The 16,501-nt window shown below is 66.1% G+C and overlaps 1 non-coding gene and 1 pseudogene across 1 annotated transcript in view; both read left to right on the plus strand.

The window, feature by feature from the left end:
- The first annotated feature begins 588 nt into the window (after positions 1-588).
- Positions 589-707, plus strand: LOC148031852 (5S ribosomal RNA; annotated as a pseudogene).
- Positions 708-16,215: 15,508 nt separating this feature from the next.
- The window catches only part of LOC148031853 (18S ribosomal RNA), a 1,812-nt gene continuing 1,526 nt past the window's right edge, over positions 16,216-16,501 (plus strand). The window contains exon 1 of the ribosomal RNA XR_015692062.1: positions 16,216-16,501. This exon is cut by the window's right edge and continues 1,526 nt beyond it. This is a non-coding gene — a ribosomal RNA (18S ribosomal RNA).

The raw sequence follows: 16,501 nt of genomic DNA on the forward strand, positions 1-16,501 counted from the left end.
TTTCGTTGCTCATCTCGCCTCATCGGCATCCATTGCATTTCAAGTTCGCCCACCATGGCATGGATTCTATGACTCGGATCTTCTGTGCGTCGCCTCCACGTGCGTGGGGTTCTCTTCTTCACGTGGACATGCGCCCTCCGCGACGTGGATTCTATGACCTGATCTTTTCTACCTCGTTGCCTTTATGTGCGCGAGGTTCTCTTCGCATGGATGCTCGCCCACATTGTCATCAAGGGTACCCAATCGCATTCCAAGTTCGTCCATGGCACGGATCCTATGACTCGAATCTCATGTGCGCAGGGTTTAGTGCTTGCGTGGACACGGGTCCTCGTGGTATGAGTGGCATGCCCCCCTCTCCCCCATCGCCTTGTGGCATGCTGTGGGCACGTGTCCTCCATGGCACGTATTCTGCGTATTGATCTTTTCTACGTCGTCACCTATGTGTGCACGGGGTGCTCTTCAAGTGGATGCTTGCCCTTCATGTTAGAAATGCACGCGACGGCGGCATTCAATCTTCTGTGCATCCCTTGAGCTCTCTCGTGCCACTTTCTGAGTATACAAGAGCTCTTTGGAATTCCATTGTGTTTGTGGTGTGGTCATACAAGCGCTAATACACCGGATCCCATCAGAACTCCACAATTAAGCGCGCTTGGGCCAGTACAGTACTGGGATGGGTGACCTCCCGGGAAGTCCTGGTGCTGCACGCTTTTGCATGCTTGTTTCGAGAAAGTGGCATGGAAATCCCCTCGGATCACGTCTTGACTCTCCAACGCTGACATCGTGGTAGGAAACCCCCTCGCCTTGCCATGACGCGGCACCTCCTCTCCTCGTCGCGATTGTCTTCACGTACGTCGTGCCTGGTCCCTCCCTCTGCCTCGCTTTCACGTGATACCCCCTCCTCACGATGCAAGGTTTTTTGGGAGCGGAGGGTCTGCCATGTTGTGGGGGGGTTCGGTGGAGCGGGGTTTTCCGAGGAGGGAGGCATGCCATGTTGCGCGGGCGGGTTGTTGGAGCGGGGATTTCTGAGGAGGGAGGGTGTGCCATGTCACGGGGGGGTTGGGTGGTGCCATGTCGTGGGGGGGTTTTTTGAGGAGGTCCGTCGGGGGGTGGGTGGTTCCATGTCACGCGAGGGGGTTGTGTGCAGTGGGGTGTGTGTGTCATGTCATTGCGGAGCGGGATTTCTGAGGAGGGAGGGTGTGCCATGTCGTGGGGGGGTGAGGTGACATGCCATGGGTCCAGCCGGGTTTTTCGAGGTGGGGTTTTTCGAGGTGGGGTGTGCGGGGTGGGGTGGGTCGAGCGGGGTTTTTGGAGGGGGGGTGCGGTGGCGTGGGGGGGGGGGCCCTGTCGTGGGGGGGAGGGGGTTGACGCGGGGTGGGGTGGGTCGAGCGGGGTTTTTGGAGGCGTGGTGGGGTCGTGTGGATGGAGCGCGGATTTTCGAGGTGGGGTGCGGGGGGGATGCACTGTGTCGAGGGGGCGTGCGGTGGGGTGGGGGGGGCTGTGCCGTGTCGGGGGCGTGACGCGGGGTGTGGTGGGTGGAGCGGGGTTTTTTGAGGCGCGGTGGGGTGGTGTGGATGGAGCGGGTTTTTCGAGGTGGGGTGCGGGGGGGCGTCCTTGGGGTGCTGTGGGGTGGGGGGTGAAGCGGGGTGGGGTGGGTCGAGCAGGGTTTTCGGAGGCCTGGTGGGGTGGTGTGGAGGGAACGGGGTTTTTCGAGGTTGGAGGTGGGGGGGCGTTGTGGGGGGGTGCAGTGGCGTGGGGGGGTGTGCCGTGTCATGGGGGGGTGACGCGGGGTGGGGTGGGTCGAGCGGGGTTTCTCGAGGTGGGCTGCCGGGGGGGGAATGCATCGCGTCGTGGGGGGGTGTGGTGGGGTGCGGGGGGTGTGCCGTGTCATGCGGGGCTGACGTGAGGTGGGGTGGGTCGAGCGGGGTTTTCAGAGGTGTGGAGGGAGTGGGGTTTTTTCAGGTGGGGTGCGGGGTGGCGTCGTGGGGGTGCAGTGGGGTGCGGGGGGTGTGCCGTGTCGTCGGGGGGTGACGCGGGGTGGGGTGGGTCGAGCGGGGTTTTGGAAGGCGTGGTGGGGTGGTGTGGAGGGAGGGGAGTTTTTTGAGATGGGGTGTGGGGGGGTGTTGTGGGGGGGTGCGGTGGGGTGGGTGGGTGTGTCGTGTCGTGGGGGGTGACACGGGGTGGGGTGGGTGGAGCGGGGTTTTTCGAGGTGGGGTGGAGGTGGGGGATGCGCCGCGTCGTGGGGGGTGCGGTGGGGTGTGGGGCGTGTGCTGTGTTGTGGGGGCGCTGACGCGAGGTCGGGTGGGTCGAGCAAGGTTTTCGGAGGCGTGGTGGGGTGGTGTGGAGGGAGCGGGGTTTTTCGAGGTGGGATGTGGGGGGGCGTTGGGGGGGGTGCGGTGGGGTGGGGGGGTGTGCCGTGTCATGGGGGGTGACGCGGGGTGGGGTGGGTCGAGGAGGGTTTTTTGAGGTGGGGTGCGGGGGGGTATGCACCGCATCGTGGGTGGGTGCGGTGGGGTGTGGGGGGTGTGTCGTGTCGTGGGGGGGCTGACGCGAGGTGCGGTGTGTCGAGCGGGGTTTTTGGAGGCGTGGTGGGGTGGTGTGGATGGAGCGGGTTTTTCGAGGTGGGGTGCAGGGGGGATGCACCGCGTCGAGGGGGGTGCGGTAAGGTGGGGTGGGGGGCGATGTGCTGTGTCGCGGGGGGTGACGCGGGGTGGGGTGGGTCGAGCGGGGTTTTTGGAGGCGTGGTGGGGTGGCGTGGATGGAGTGGGGTTTTTTCGAGGTGGGGTGCGGGGGGCATCGTGGGGGGGTGCGGTGGGGTGGGGGGGTGCGCCGTGTCGTGGGGGGGTGATGCGGGGTGGGGTGGGTCGAGCGGGGTTTTCGAAGGTTTGGTGGGGTGGTGTGGATGGAGCGGGGTTTTCCGAGGTGGGGTGGGGGGGATGCACCGCGTGGAGGGAGGCTGCAGTGGGGTTGGGGGTGTGCCGTGTCGTGGGGGGGTCACGCGGGGTGGGGTGGGTCGAGCGGGATTTTTGGAGGCGTGGTAAGGTCGTGTGGATGGAGCACGGATTTTCGAGGTGGGGTGCGGGGGAGATGCGCTGTGTCGAGGGGGTGTGCGGTGGGGTGGGGGGGGGCTGTGCCGTGTCGGGGGCGTGACGCGAGGTTTGGTGGGTGGAGCGGGGTTTTTTGAGGCGTGGTGGGGTGGTGTGGATGGAGCGGTTTTTTCGAGGTGGGGTGCAGGGGGGCGTCGTGGGGGGTGCGGTGGGGTGGGGGGTGACGCGGGGTGGGGTGGGTTGAGCGGGGTTTTCGGAGGCCTGGTGGGGTGGTGTGGAGGGAGCGGGGTTTTTCGAGGTGGGATGCGGGGGGGCGTTGTGGGGGGGTGTAGTGGCGTGGGGGGGTGTGCCGTGTCATGGGGTGGGTGACGCGGGGTGGGGTGGGTCGAGTGGGGTTTCTCGAGGTGGGCTGCCGGGGGGGGAATGCGTCGCGTCGTGGGGGGGTGCGGTGGGGTGCGGGGGGTGTGCCGTGTCATGGGGGGCTGACGTGAGGTGGGGTGGGTCGAGCGGGGTTTTTAGAGGTGTGGAGGGAGTGGGGTTTTTTCAGGTGGGGTGCGGGGGGGCGTCGTAGGGGTGCAGTGGGGTGTGGGGGGTGTGCCGTGTCGTCGGGGGGTGACGCGGGGTGGGGTGGGTCGAGCGGGGTTTTCAAAGGCGTGGTGGGGTGGTGTGGAGGGAGGTGAGTTTTTTGAGGTGGGGTGTGCGGGGGCGTTGTGGGGGGGTGCGGTGGGGTGGGTGGGTGTGCCGTGTCGTGGGGGGTGACACGAGGTGGGGTGGGTGGAGCGGGGTTTTTCGAGGTGGGGTGCAGGTGGGGGATGCGCTGCGTTGTGCGGGGTGCGGTGGGGTGTGGGGGGTGTGCTGTGTCGTGGGGGTGTTGACGCGAGGTCGGGTGGGTCGAGCAAGGTTTTCGGAGGTGTGGTGGGGTGGTGTGGAGGGAGCAGGGTTTTTCGAGGTGGGATGCAGGGGGGCGTTGGGGGAGGATGCGGTGGGGTGGGAGGGTGTGCCGTGTCATGGGGGGGTGACGCGGGGTGGGGTGGGTCGACCAGGGTTTCTTGAGGTGGGGTGCGGGGGGGTATGCGCCGCATCGTGGGTGGGTGCGGTGGGGTGTGGGGGGTGTGCCGTGTCGTGGGGGGGCTCACGCGAGGTGCGGTGGGTCGAGCGGGGTTTTTGGAGGCATGGTGGGGTGGTGTGGATGGAGCGGGTTTTTCGAGGTGGAGTGCGAGGGGGATGCACCACGTCGAGGGGGGTGCGGTGGGGTGGGGTGGGGGGCGATGTGCCGTGTCGCGGGGGGTGACGCGGGGTGGGGTGGGTCGAGCGGGGTTTTTGGAGGCGTGTTGGGGTGGTGTTGATGGAGCAGGGTTTTTTTGAGGTGGGGTACAGGGGGCGTCGTGGGGGGGTGCGGTGGGGTGGGGGGTGTGCCGTGTCATGGGGGAGTGACGCGGGGTGGGGTGGCGTGGATGGAGCGGGGTTTTTCAAGGTGGGGTGGGGGGGATGCACCGCGTCGAGGGGGGCTGCGGTGGGGTTGGGGGTGTGCCGTGTCGTGGGGGGGTCACGCGGGGTGGGGTGGGTCGAGCGGGGTTTTTGGAGGCGTGGTGGGGTGGCGTGGATGGAGCGGGGTTTTTCGAGGTGGGGTGTGGGGGGGATGCGCCGCGTCGAGGGGGGTGTGGTGGGGTGGGGTGGGGTGCGATTTGCCGTGACGCGGGGTGGGGTGGGTCGAGCGGGGTTTTTGGAGGCGTGGTGGGGTGGTGTGGAGGGAGCGGGGTTTTTCGAGGTGGGGTGCGGGGGGGCGTCGTGGGGGGTACGGTGGGGTGGGGGGTGCACCGTGTCGTGGGGGGGTGATGCGGGGTGGGGTGGGTCGAGCGGCGTTTTTCTAGGTGGGGTGGAGGGGGGGATGCGCCGCGTCATGGGGGGTGCGGTGGGGTGTGGGGGTTGTGCCGTGTCGTGCGGGCGCTGACGCGAGGTCCGGTGGGTCGAGCGGGGTTTTCGAAGGCATGGTGGGGTGGTGTGGAGGGAGTGGGGTTTTTTCGAGGTGGTGTATGGGGGCGCGTCATGGGGGGGTGCGGTGGGGTGGGGGGGTGCGCCATGTTGTGGGGGGGGTGACGCGGGGTGCGGTGGGTTGAGCGGGGTTTTAGAGGCGTGGTGGGGTGGTGTGGATGGAGCGGGGTTTTTCGAGTTGGGGTGGGGGGAGGGAGGATGCGCCGCATCGTGGGGGGTGCGGTGGGGTGGGGGGTGGTGCCGTGTCGTGGGGGGTGACATGGGGTGGGGTGGGTCGAGTGGGGTTTCGAGAGGCGTCATGGGGTGGTGTGGATGAAGCGGGGTTTTTTGAGGTGGGGTGCCATGACACGACATGACATGACGCACCCCCCATGACATCCCCCTCCCCCCGCCCCATGACATGACACCACACCATCTCGCAACGTGCCCCCCCTCAACACACACCACACCATGTCGCGAGCGCCCCCCATGACATGACACGCCTTGCCCCCCACCTCCAAAATTCGGTCCCCCCCTTCCCCCCTCAACACACACCACAACATGTCGCGATGCCCCCCCGCCCTATGACATGACACCACACCATGTCACGACGTGCTTCCCCTTCCCCCCCTCAACACACACCAGACCATGTCGCGACGCGTCCCCCCCATGACATCCCCCCCATGACATGACATGCCCTCCCCTCCACCTCCAAAATTCGGCCCCCCTTTCCCCCTCAACACACACCACAACATGTCGCCACGCCCCCCCGAACACACACCACACCATGTCGCAACGCGCCCTCCCCCCACCTCCAAAATTCGCCCCCCCTTCCCCCCTCAACACACACCACACCATGTCGCAACGTGCCGCCCCCTCCCCATGACATCCCCACCCCACCCCCCCCACCCATGACACGACATGATGTGACATGCCCCCCCATGACATCCCTCCCACCCCCCATGACACGACACGCCGTGACGCGCCCCCCCTCCCCCTTCCCCCCTCAACACACACCACACCATGTCGCCACGTGCCGCCCCCCCCATGACATCCTCACCCCACCCCCCCACCCATGACACGACACGACGTGACGCACCCCCCATGACATTCCCCCCACTCCCCATGACACGACATGACGCGACGCGCCTCCCCCCATGACATCCCCCCCTCCAATGGCATCCCCCCCTCCCCGCCCCCCCATGACATGACACGACGCGACGTGCCTCCCTCCCCTTAACACACACACCCACCCACCATGACGCCCCCCCCAATGCACACCACACCATGTCGCGATGCCCCCCCTGCCCCATGACATGACATGACGCGACGTGCTCCCCTCCCCTTAACACACACACCCACCCCACCCATGACACACACACCACACCATGTCGCCCCCCCTTAACACACACACCCACCCACCATGACGCCCCCCCCAAGGCACACCACACCATGTCGCGATGCGCCCTCCCCCCCCACCTCCAAAATTCGCCCCCCCTTCCCCCCTCAACACACACCACAACATGTCGCGACGCCCCCCCCGCCCCCCACGGATGACACAACACGACACGACGGGACGCGCCCCCCTCCCCCTCCCCAACATAACATGACATCCCCCCTCCAAAATTCGGCCCGTCCCCCTTCCCCCCTCAACACACACCACACCATGTCATGATGCGCCACCCCCCTCCCCCACCCATGCCATCCCCACCCCACCCCCCGCGCCCCATGACATGACACGACTCGACGCCCCCCCCGTCCCCCCCCCACCTCCCCCCCATGACATCCCCACCCCACCCCCCCCATGACCATGTCACAACGTGCCCCCCCTCCAAAATTTGGCACCTCCCCCTTCCCCCCTCAACACACACCACACCATGTCGCGACGTGCCGCCCCCCCTCCCCATGACATCTGCACCCCACCCCCCTCCCATGACCATGTCACAACGGGGCCCCCCTCCAAAATTGGGCGCCTCCCCCTTCCCCCCTCAACACACACCACACTATGTCGTGACGTGCCCCCCCCTCCCCATGACATCCCCACCCCACCCCCCCACCCATGACACGACACGATGCGACACGTCCCCCCCCAATGACATCCCCCCCACCCCCATGACACGAAACGACGCGACGCGCCCCCCCCTCCCCATGACATCCCCACCCCACCCACCCCCCCACCCATGACACCACACGATGCGACATGCTCCCCCCATGACATCCCCCCACCCCCCACGACACGACGCGACGTGCCCCCCCGCCCCATGACATGACACGATGCGACGCCCTCCCCCCCGCCTCCCACGGATGACACGACACGACACGACGTGACGGGGCCCCTCCCCCTCCCCAACATAACATGACATCCCCCCCTCCAAAATTCGGCCCGTTCCCCTTCCCCCCTCAACACACGCCACACCATGTCGCGACGCGCCGCCCCCCCTCCCCCGCCATGCCATCCCCACCCCCCCGCCCCATGACATGACACGACGTGCTGGCCCCCCCGCCCCCCCATGCCATCCCCACCCCACCCCCCCGCCCCATGACATGACATGATGCGCCGCCCCCCCCATGACCATGTCACGCACCACACCATGTTGCGACGTGCCGCCCCCCCTCCACATTGCATCCCCACCTCACCCCCCCACCCATGACACAACACGACGTGACATGCCCCCCCCATGACATCCCCCCCACCCCCAATGACATGACAAGACATGACGCAGTGCGAGGGGGCATCGTCGGGGTGTGCCGTGTCGTGGGGGGTGATGCGGGGTGGGGTGGGTCGAGCGGGGTTTCGGGAGGCATCGTGGGGTGGTGTGGAGGGGGGATGCGCGGCGTCGTGGGGGGGTGCGGTGGGGTGTGGGAGGTGTGCCGTGTCATGGGGGTGCTGACGCGAGGTCGGGTGGGTCGAGCGGGGTTTTCGGAGGAGTGGTGGGGTGGTGTGGAGGGAGCGGGTTTTTCGAGGTGGGATGCAGGGGGCGTTGTGGGGGGGTGCGGTGGGGTGGGGTGGTGTGCCGTGTCGTGGGGGGTGACGCGGGGTGGGGTGGGTCGAGTGGGGTTTTTGTAGGTGTGGTGGGGTGGTGTGGATGGAGCGGGGTTTTTCGAGGTGGGGTCGGAGGAGGGGGGGAGGCGCCGCATCATGGGGGGTGGGGGGGTGTGCCGTGTTGTGGGGAGTGACGCGGGGTGGGATGGGTCGAGCGGGGTTTCGGGAGGGGTCGTGGGGTGGTGTGGATGGAGCGGGGTTTTCGAGGTGGGGTGCGGGGGGGCATCGTGGGGGGTGCGGTGGGGTGGGGGGGTGTGCCGCGTCGTGGGGGTGACACGGGGTGGGGTGGGTCGAACAGGGTTTTCAGAGGCGTGGTGGGATCGTGTGGAGGGAGTTGGGTTTTTTGAGGTGGGGTGCGGGGGGCGTCGTGGGGGGGTGCGGTGCGGTGGGGGATGTGCCGTGTCGTGTGGGGGTGACGCCAGGCACGGTGGGTCGAGCGGGGTTTTTGGAGGCGTGGTGGGGTGGTGTGGATGGAGCGGGGTTTTTCGAGGTGGGGTGGGGGGGCGCCGCGTCGTGGGGGGTGCGGTGGGGTGGGGGGTGTACCGTGTCGTGGGGGGTGACGCGGGGTGTCGCGATGCCCCCTCCCCCCCACCATGCCACGAAACGACGCGACGCGCCCCCTCCCCAACATAACGTGACAACCCCCCTCCCCCCCCATGACATCCCCCCCATGACACGACACGATGCGACCCGATGCGTCCCCCCCCATGACACGACACGACGCGATGTGTCTTCCCCATGACATCCCCCCTACCCCCCATGACACAACATGACGCGACGTGACGCGCCCCCCCATGACACGACATGACACGATGCGAGGCGCCCCCCCATGTTATCCCCCGCGCCCCATGACATGACACGTTGCCCCCTCAACACATACAACCCCATGTTGCGACGCGTCGCCCCCTCCCCCCCATGACATCCCCACCCCACCACCCTCCCCATGACACGACACGACGCGATGCGCCCCCCCATGACATCCCACCCCACCCCCTATGACACGACACAACACGAAGCACCCCCCCCCATGACATCCCCCTCCCCCCGCCCCATGACATGACACCACACCATGTCGCGACGCGCCCCCCCTTCCCCCCTCAACACACCACACCATGTTACGATGCGCCCCCCCCCCCCAATGACATCCCCCCCATGATATGAAACGCCCTCCCCCCCACCTCCAAAATTCGGCCCCCCCCTTTCCCCCTCAACACACACCACAACATGTCGCGACGCCCCCCCCCCTTATGACATCCCCCCCATGACATGACACGCCCTCTCCCCCACCTCCAAAATTCGGCCCCCCCCTTCCCCCGTCTACACACACCACAACATGTCGCGACGCCCCCCCCATGATACGACAGGACGCGACGGCCCCCCCCAACACACACCACACCATGTCGCGATGCGCCCTCCCCCCACCTCCAAAATTTGCCCCCCCCTTCCCCCCTCAACACACAGCACACCATGTCGCGACGTGCCGCCCCCCCACCATGACATTCCCACCCCAGCCCCCCCACCCATAACACGACACGATGTGACGCACCGCCCCCATGACATCCCCCCCACCCCCCCATGACACGACATGACGCGACGCGCCCCCCCATGATATGCCCACCCCACCCCCCCCATGATATCCCCACCCCACCCCCCCCATGACACGACACGACGCCACGTGCCCCCCCATGACATCCCCCCCACCCTCGTGACACGACACGACGTGACGTGCCCCTCCCCCCCATGACATCCCCACCCCACCCCACCCACCCATGACACGACATGATGCGACGCGGCCCCCCCCATGACATCCCCACCCCACCCCCCCATGACACGACACGACGTGACGTGCCCCCCCCATGACATCCCCCCTACCCCCCATGACACGTCACGATGCGACGCGCCCCCCCCCCCCCCCATGACATCCCCACCCCACCCCCCCATGACACGACACGACGCGACGTGCCCCCCCTCCATAACATCCCCCCCACCCCCCATGACACGACACGATGCGACGCACCCCCCATGACATCACCACCCCACCCCCCCACCCATGACACAACACGATGCGACAACCATGACACAACAGGACACGATGCACCGCGTCGAGGGGGGGTGCGGTGGGGTGGGGGGGTGTGTGGTGTCATGGGGGGGTGACACGGGGTGGGGTGGGTCGAGCGGGGTTTTTGGAGGCGTGGTGAGGTGGCGTGGATAGAGCGGGGTTTTTTCGAGGTGGGGTGCGGGGGGGCATCGTGGGGGGGTGCGGTGGGGTGGGGGGGTACGTTGTGTCCTGGGGGTGTGACGCGGGGTGGGGTGGGTCGAGAGGGGTTTTTGGAGGCGTGCGGGGGGGATCATGGGGGGGTGCGGTGGGGTGGCGGGGTGTGCCGTGTTGCGAGGGGGTGACGCGGGGTGCGGTGGGTCGAACCGCGTTTTTATAGGTGTGGTGGGGTGGTGTGGATGGAGCGGGGTTTTTTCGAGGTGGGGTGGGGGGAGGGGGGATGCGCCGCGTCGTGGGGGGTGCGGTGGGGTGGGGGGGTGTGCCGTGTCGTGGGGGGTGACGTGGGGTGGGGTGGGTCCAGCGGGGTTTCGAGAGGCATCATGGGGTGGTGTGGATGAAGCGGGGTTTTTTGAGGTGGGGTGCCATGACATGACATGACACGATGCACCCCCCCATGACATCCCCCTCCCCCTGCCCCATGACATGACACCACACCATGTCCCGACGCATCCCCCCCATGACATGACACGCCCTGCCCCCCACCTCCAAAATTCGGTTCCCCCCTTCCCCCCTCAACACACACCACAACATGTCGCGACGCCCCCCCCGCCCTATGACATGACACCACACCATGTCACGACGTGCCCCCCCTTCCCCCCCTCAACACACACCACACCATGTCGCGACGCGCCCCCCCATGACATGACATGCCCTCCCCCCCACCTCCAAAATTCGGCCCCCCCTTCCCCCCTCAACACACACCACAACTTGTCGCGACGCCCCCCCCAACACACACCACACCATGTCGCGATGCGCCCTCCCCCCACCTCCAAAATTTGCCCCCCCTTCCCCCCTCAACACACACCACACCATGTCGCGACGTGCCGCCCCCCCACCATGACATCCCCACCCCACCCCCCCACCCATGACACGACATGACGCGACGCGCCCCCCCTCCCCCTTCCCCCCTCCACACACACCACACCATGTCACGATGTAACCCCCCCTCCCCATGACATCCCCACCCCACCCCCCCACCCATGACACGACAAGACGCCACGTGCCCCCCCATGACATCCCTCCTACCCCCCACGACACGACACGCCGCGACGCGCCCCCCCTCTTCCTTCCCCCCTCAACACACACCACACCATGTCACGACGTGCCGCCCCCCCCATGACATCCCCACCCCACCCCCCCACCCATGACACGACACGACGCGACGCGCCCCCCCCATGACATCCCCCCCACCCCCCATGACACGACACGATGCGACGCGCCCCCCCGATGACATCCCCCCTCCAATGGCATCCCCCCTTCCCCGGCCCCACATGACATGACACGACGCGACGTGCCCCCCTCCCCTTAACACACACACCCACCCACCATGACGCCCCCCCCCAATCCACACCACATCATGTCGCGATTCCCCCCTGCCCCATGACATGACACGACGCGACGTGCTCCCTCCCCTTAACACACACACCCACCCCACCCATGACACACACACCACACCATGTCGCCCCCCCTTCACACACACACCCATCCACCATGATACCCCCCCCAACGCACACCACACCATGTCGCGATGCGCCCTCCCCCCCACCTCCAAAAATCGACCCCCCCTTCCCCCCTCAACACACACCACAACATGTCGCGATGCCCCCCCCGCCCCCCACGGATGACACAACACGACACGATGTGACGCGCCCCCTCTCCCTCTCCCTCCCCAACATAACATGACATCCCCCCCTCCAAAATTCGGCCCGTCCCCCTTCCCCCCTCAACACACACCACACCACGTCGCGACGCGCCGCCCCCCCTCCCCCACCCATGCCATCCCCACCCCATCCCTCGCGCCCCATGACATGACATGACTCGACGCCCCCCCCCCGTCCCCCCCAAAAACCCCCCCATGACATCCCCACCCCACCCCCCCCATGACCATGTCACAACGGGCCCCCCCTCCAAAATTTGGCACCTCCCCCTTCCCACCTCAACACACACCACACCATGTCGCGAAGTGTCACCCCCCCTCCCCATGACATCCGCACCCCACCCCCCCTCCCATGACCATGTCACGACGGCCCGCCCTCCAAAATTGGGCGCCTCCCCCTTCCCCCCTCAACACACACCACACCATGTTGCGACGTGCCGCCCCCCACTCCCCATGACATCCCCACCCCACCCCCCCACCCATGGCACGACATGACGCGACACGCCCCTCCCCCAATGACATCCCCCCCACCCCCATAACACTAAACGATGCACGTGCCCCCCCTCCCCATGACATCCCCACCCCACCCACGCCCACCCATGACACGATACGATGCGACATGCGTCCCCCCCATGACATCCCCCCACCCCCACGACATGACGCGACTCGGCCCCCCCCTCGGCCCATGACATGACACGATGCGACGCCCTCCCCCCCACCTCCTAGGGATGACATGACACGACACGACGTGACGCGGCCCCTCCCCCTCCCCAACATAACATGACATCCCCCCCTCCAAAATTCGGCCCGTCCCCCTTCCATGATACGATGCGACACGCCCCCCCATGACATCCCCCCCAATGGGATCCCCCCTCCCCGCCCCCCCCATGACATGACACGACGCGACGTGCCCCCCTCCCCTTAACACACACACCCACCCACCGTGATCCCCCCCCCCGCCCCATGGCATGACACGACGCGACATGCTCCCCTCCCCTTAACACACACACCCACCCACCATGATGCCCCCTCAAAAATTCCGCCCCCCCACCCATGATACGACACGACGCGACGCGCCCCCCCCATGATACGAATGATGCAATGCACCCCCCCCATGACATCCCCCCCAATGGGATCCCCCCCTCCCCGCCCCCCCTCATGACATGACACGACGCGACGTGCCCCCCTCCCCGCCCCCCCTCATGACATGACACGATGCGACGTGCCCCCCTCCCCTTAACACACACACCCACCCACCGTGATCCCCCCCTGCCCCATGACATGACACGATGCAACGTGCTCCCCTCCCCTTAACACACACACCCACCCACATGACGCCCCCTCAAAAATTCTGCCCCCCCACCCCTCAAAAATTCGGCCCCCCCTTCAAAATTCGGTCCCCCCCCACCTCCCCCCTTCCCCCCCCCCCCCAAAATTCGGCCCCCCTCACCATGACATCCCCCCCCACCCCCTCCCCCACCCATAACACCAAACGACGTGACGCGCCCCCCCCATGACATCCTCCCCACCCCCCAATGACAAGACACGACGCGACAAGCCCCCCCTCCCCCTTCCCCCCTCCACACACACCACACCATGTCGCGACGTGCCGCCCTCCCCATGACATCCCCACCCCACCCCCCCACCCATGACACAACACGACACGACGTGCCCCCCCCATGACATCCCCCCACCCCCCATGACATGACACGACGCGACGGGCCTCCCCCCCATGACATCCCCACCCCACCCTCCCCCCACCCATGACATGACACGACGCGACGCGCCCCCCCATGACATGACACGACACGATGCCCCCACCCCCTCCCCCTTCCCTCCTCAACACACACCACACCATGTCGCGACGTGCCGCCCCCCCTCCCTATGACATCCCCACCCCACCCCCCCATCCATGACATCCCCCCCACCCCCCATGACATCCCCCCCACCCCCCATGACACGACACGATGAGACGCGCCCCCCCATGACACGACATGAGGCGATGCGACACGCCCCCCATGACACGACATGACGCGATGCACCCCCCCTCCCCCTTCCCCCCTCAACACACACCACACCATGTCGCGACGTGCCGCGCCCCCCCTCCCCATGACATCCCCCCCCACCCCCCCACCCCCATGACATAACACGATGCGACGTGCCCCCCCCCCCCATGACATCCCCCCAAATGGGATCCCCCCCCTCCCTGCCCCCCCATGACATGACACGACGCGACCTGCCCCCGTCCCCTTAACACACACACCCACCCACCACAATCCCTCCCCCCCCCCCCCAACACACACCACACCATGTCGCGACGTCCCCCCTCCCCCCCCCCGCCCCATGACATGACACGACGCAACGTGCTCCCCTCCCCTTAACACACACACCCACCCACCATGACGACCCCTCAAAAATTCGCCCCCCCCCCCCAACACACACCACACCACACCACCCCTCCCCCCCCTCCAAAATTCGGCCCCCTCCCATGACATCCCCCCACCCCCCCCACCCATGACACGACACGACACGACGTGCCCCCCCATGACATCCCCCCCACCCCCCATGACACGACACGACGCGATGCGCCTCCCCCCCATGACATCCCCACCCCACCCCCCCCACCCATGACATGACATGACGCGACGCGTCCCCCTCCCCCTTACCTCCTCAACACAGACCACACCATGTCGCGACGTGCCGCCCCCCCTCCCCATGACATCCCCACCCCACCCCCCCCCATCCATGACACGACACGACGCGACGCGCCCCCCCCCCCCATGACATCCCCCCCCACCCCCCATGACATGCCATGACGCGACGTGCCCCCCTCCCCTTAACACACACACCCACCCACCGCAATGCGCCCCCCCCCAACACACACCACACCATGTTGCGACGCCCCCCTCCCCCCCCGCCCCATGACATGACATGACGTGACGTGCCCCCCTTCCCTTAACACACACACCCACCCACCATGATGCCCCCTCAAAAATTCTTCCCCCCCCTTTCCCCCCCCCCCCCCCCAACACACACCACACCACACCACCCCTCCCCCCCCTCCAAAATTCGGCCCCCCACCCCCCCTCCAAAATTCGGCCCCCCCCCTTTCAAAATTCGGGCCCCCCCCCCTCTCAACACACACCACACCACACCACCCCACCCCTCCCCCTCCCCCCTCCAAAATTCGCCCCCCCCCTTCTCAATACACACCACCCCACCCCTCCCCCCCCCCTCAAAAATTCGGCCCCCCTCCTTCAAAATTCGGCCCCCCCCCTCCCCCTCCCCCTCCCCCCCACCCTTCAAAATTCGCCCCCCCCCCCACCCCTCCAAAATTTGGCGCCCCCTTCCCCCCTCAACACGCCATGTTGCGACGCGCCCTTCCCTCCCCCCCAAGAAATTTCGGGCTTTGTAGGTATGCCTTGCCGTTGGAGCCGAAAACACCTATGAGGGTAGTGGTGCTTGCTCCATCGAAACACTCCTTGGAGATCCAAGGGAGGGTGAGGTGAGGCGTATGGTCCCCGCATCCGTCTTGTCCACGAGGAGTGTCTCGTGAGCAAATGCCATGTACCCCCCACCGAACGGTTAGGCTCAAGCGACTTGTGGTGATCCTTGCGAGGACATCGCGTCATGGTGGTCAACATGTGCCCACAAGGCCGTGAGAAGCGAAGTGCGGTGCCTTGAACACGTGTCTTGTTTGTGGCGAGATCGTGTTCGAGCTCCATGGTTCTCAATGCTAATGGCGATTCTCATCGTGAATATTGTGCGGCTTGTATCGATACGGATGGAACGATGAGATGGAGGTGCTTCTTCGTCGGCGAGGCTTGTTCCGGGTGGGGTTGAGTGCACCTCATGATGGGCTCTTGTTGACGCGAAACAGTGGAATGCATGAGCGTCTCCATCGTCTTTCGACTCGACACGAGCTCGGAATGTGGCAGACAAGACAACGTGGAGCACGCCTCGTGTGTGATGGTGGCGATGCCGATGCACGTGCTTGTGTGTGGCTTTGTCCACGGTGGGAAACAAAAGCATGCCCTCGTCCCATCCCCATTTGTCATTTTCTTCTTCTCCCTGTAAACTCTCGAGCCTTCTTGCTCCTCCCCTCTTTCTCTTTACATCAAGAACAACACATTGGTGATGAGGTCGTGCCTTTTTGCCCTGCAGCCACACTTGATGTGGAGTTGGAATGCGCAGCAGCGGTGCTGCTCATGTGATGAAAGATAGCTACCTGGTTGATCCTGCCAGTAGTCATATCCTTGTCTCAAAGATTAAGCCATGCATGTGTAAGTATAAACTCTCTTGTACTGTGAAACTGCGAATGGCTCATTAAATCAGTTATAGTTTCTTTGATGGTACCTTGCTACTCGGATAACGGTAGTAATTCTAGAGCTAATATGTGCACCAACACCCGACTTCTGGAAGGGATGCATTTATTAGATAAAAGGCCGATGCGGGCTTGCCCGGTAATGCGGTGAATCATGATAACTTCCCGAATCGCACGGCCTCAGCGC

The sequence above is a fragment of the Lygodium microphyllum genome, chromosome 9 (assembly GCF_053477565.2).
Source record: "Lygodium microphyllum isolate KBCC chromosome 9, Lygodium_microphyllum_v1.1.10, whole genome shotgun sequence".
Classification (NCBI taxonomy): Eukaryota; Viridiplantae; Streptophyta; class Polypodiopsida; order Schizaeales; family Lygodiaceae; genus Lygodium; species Lygodium microphyllum.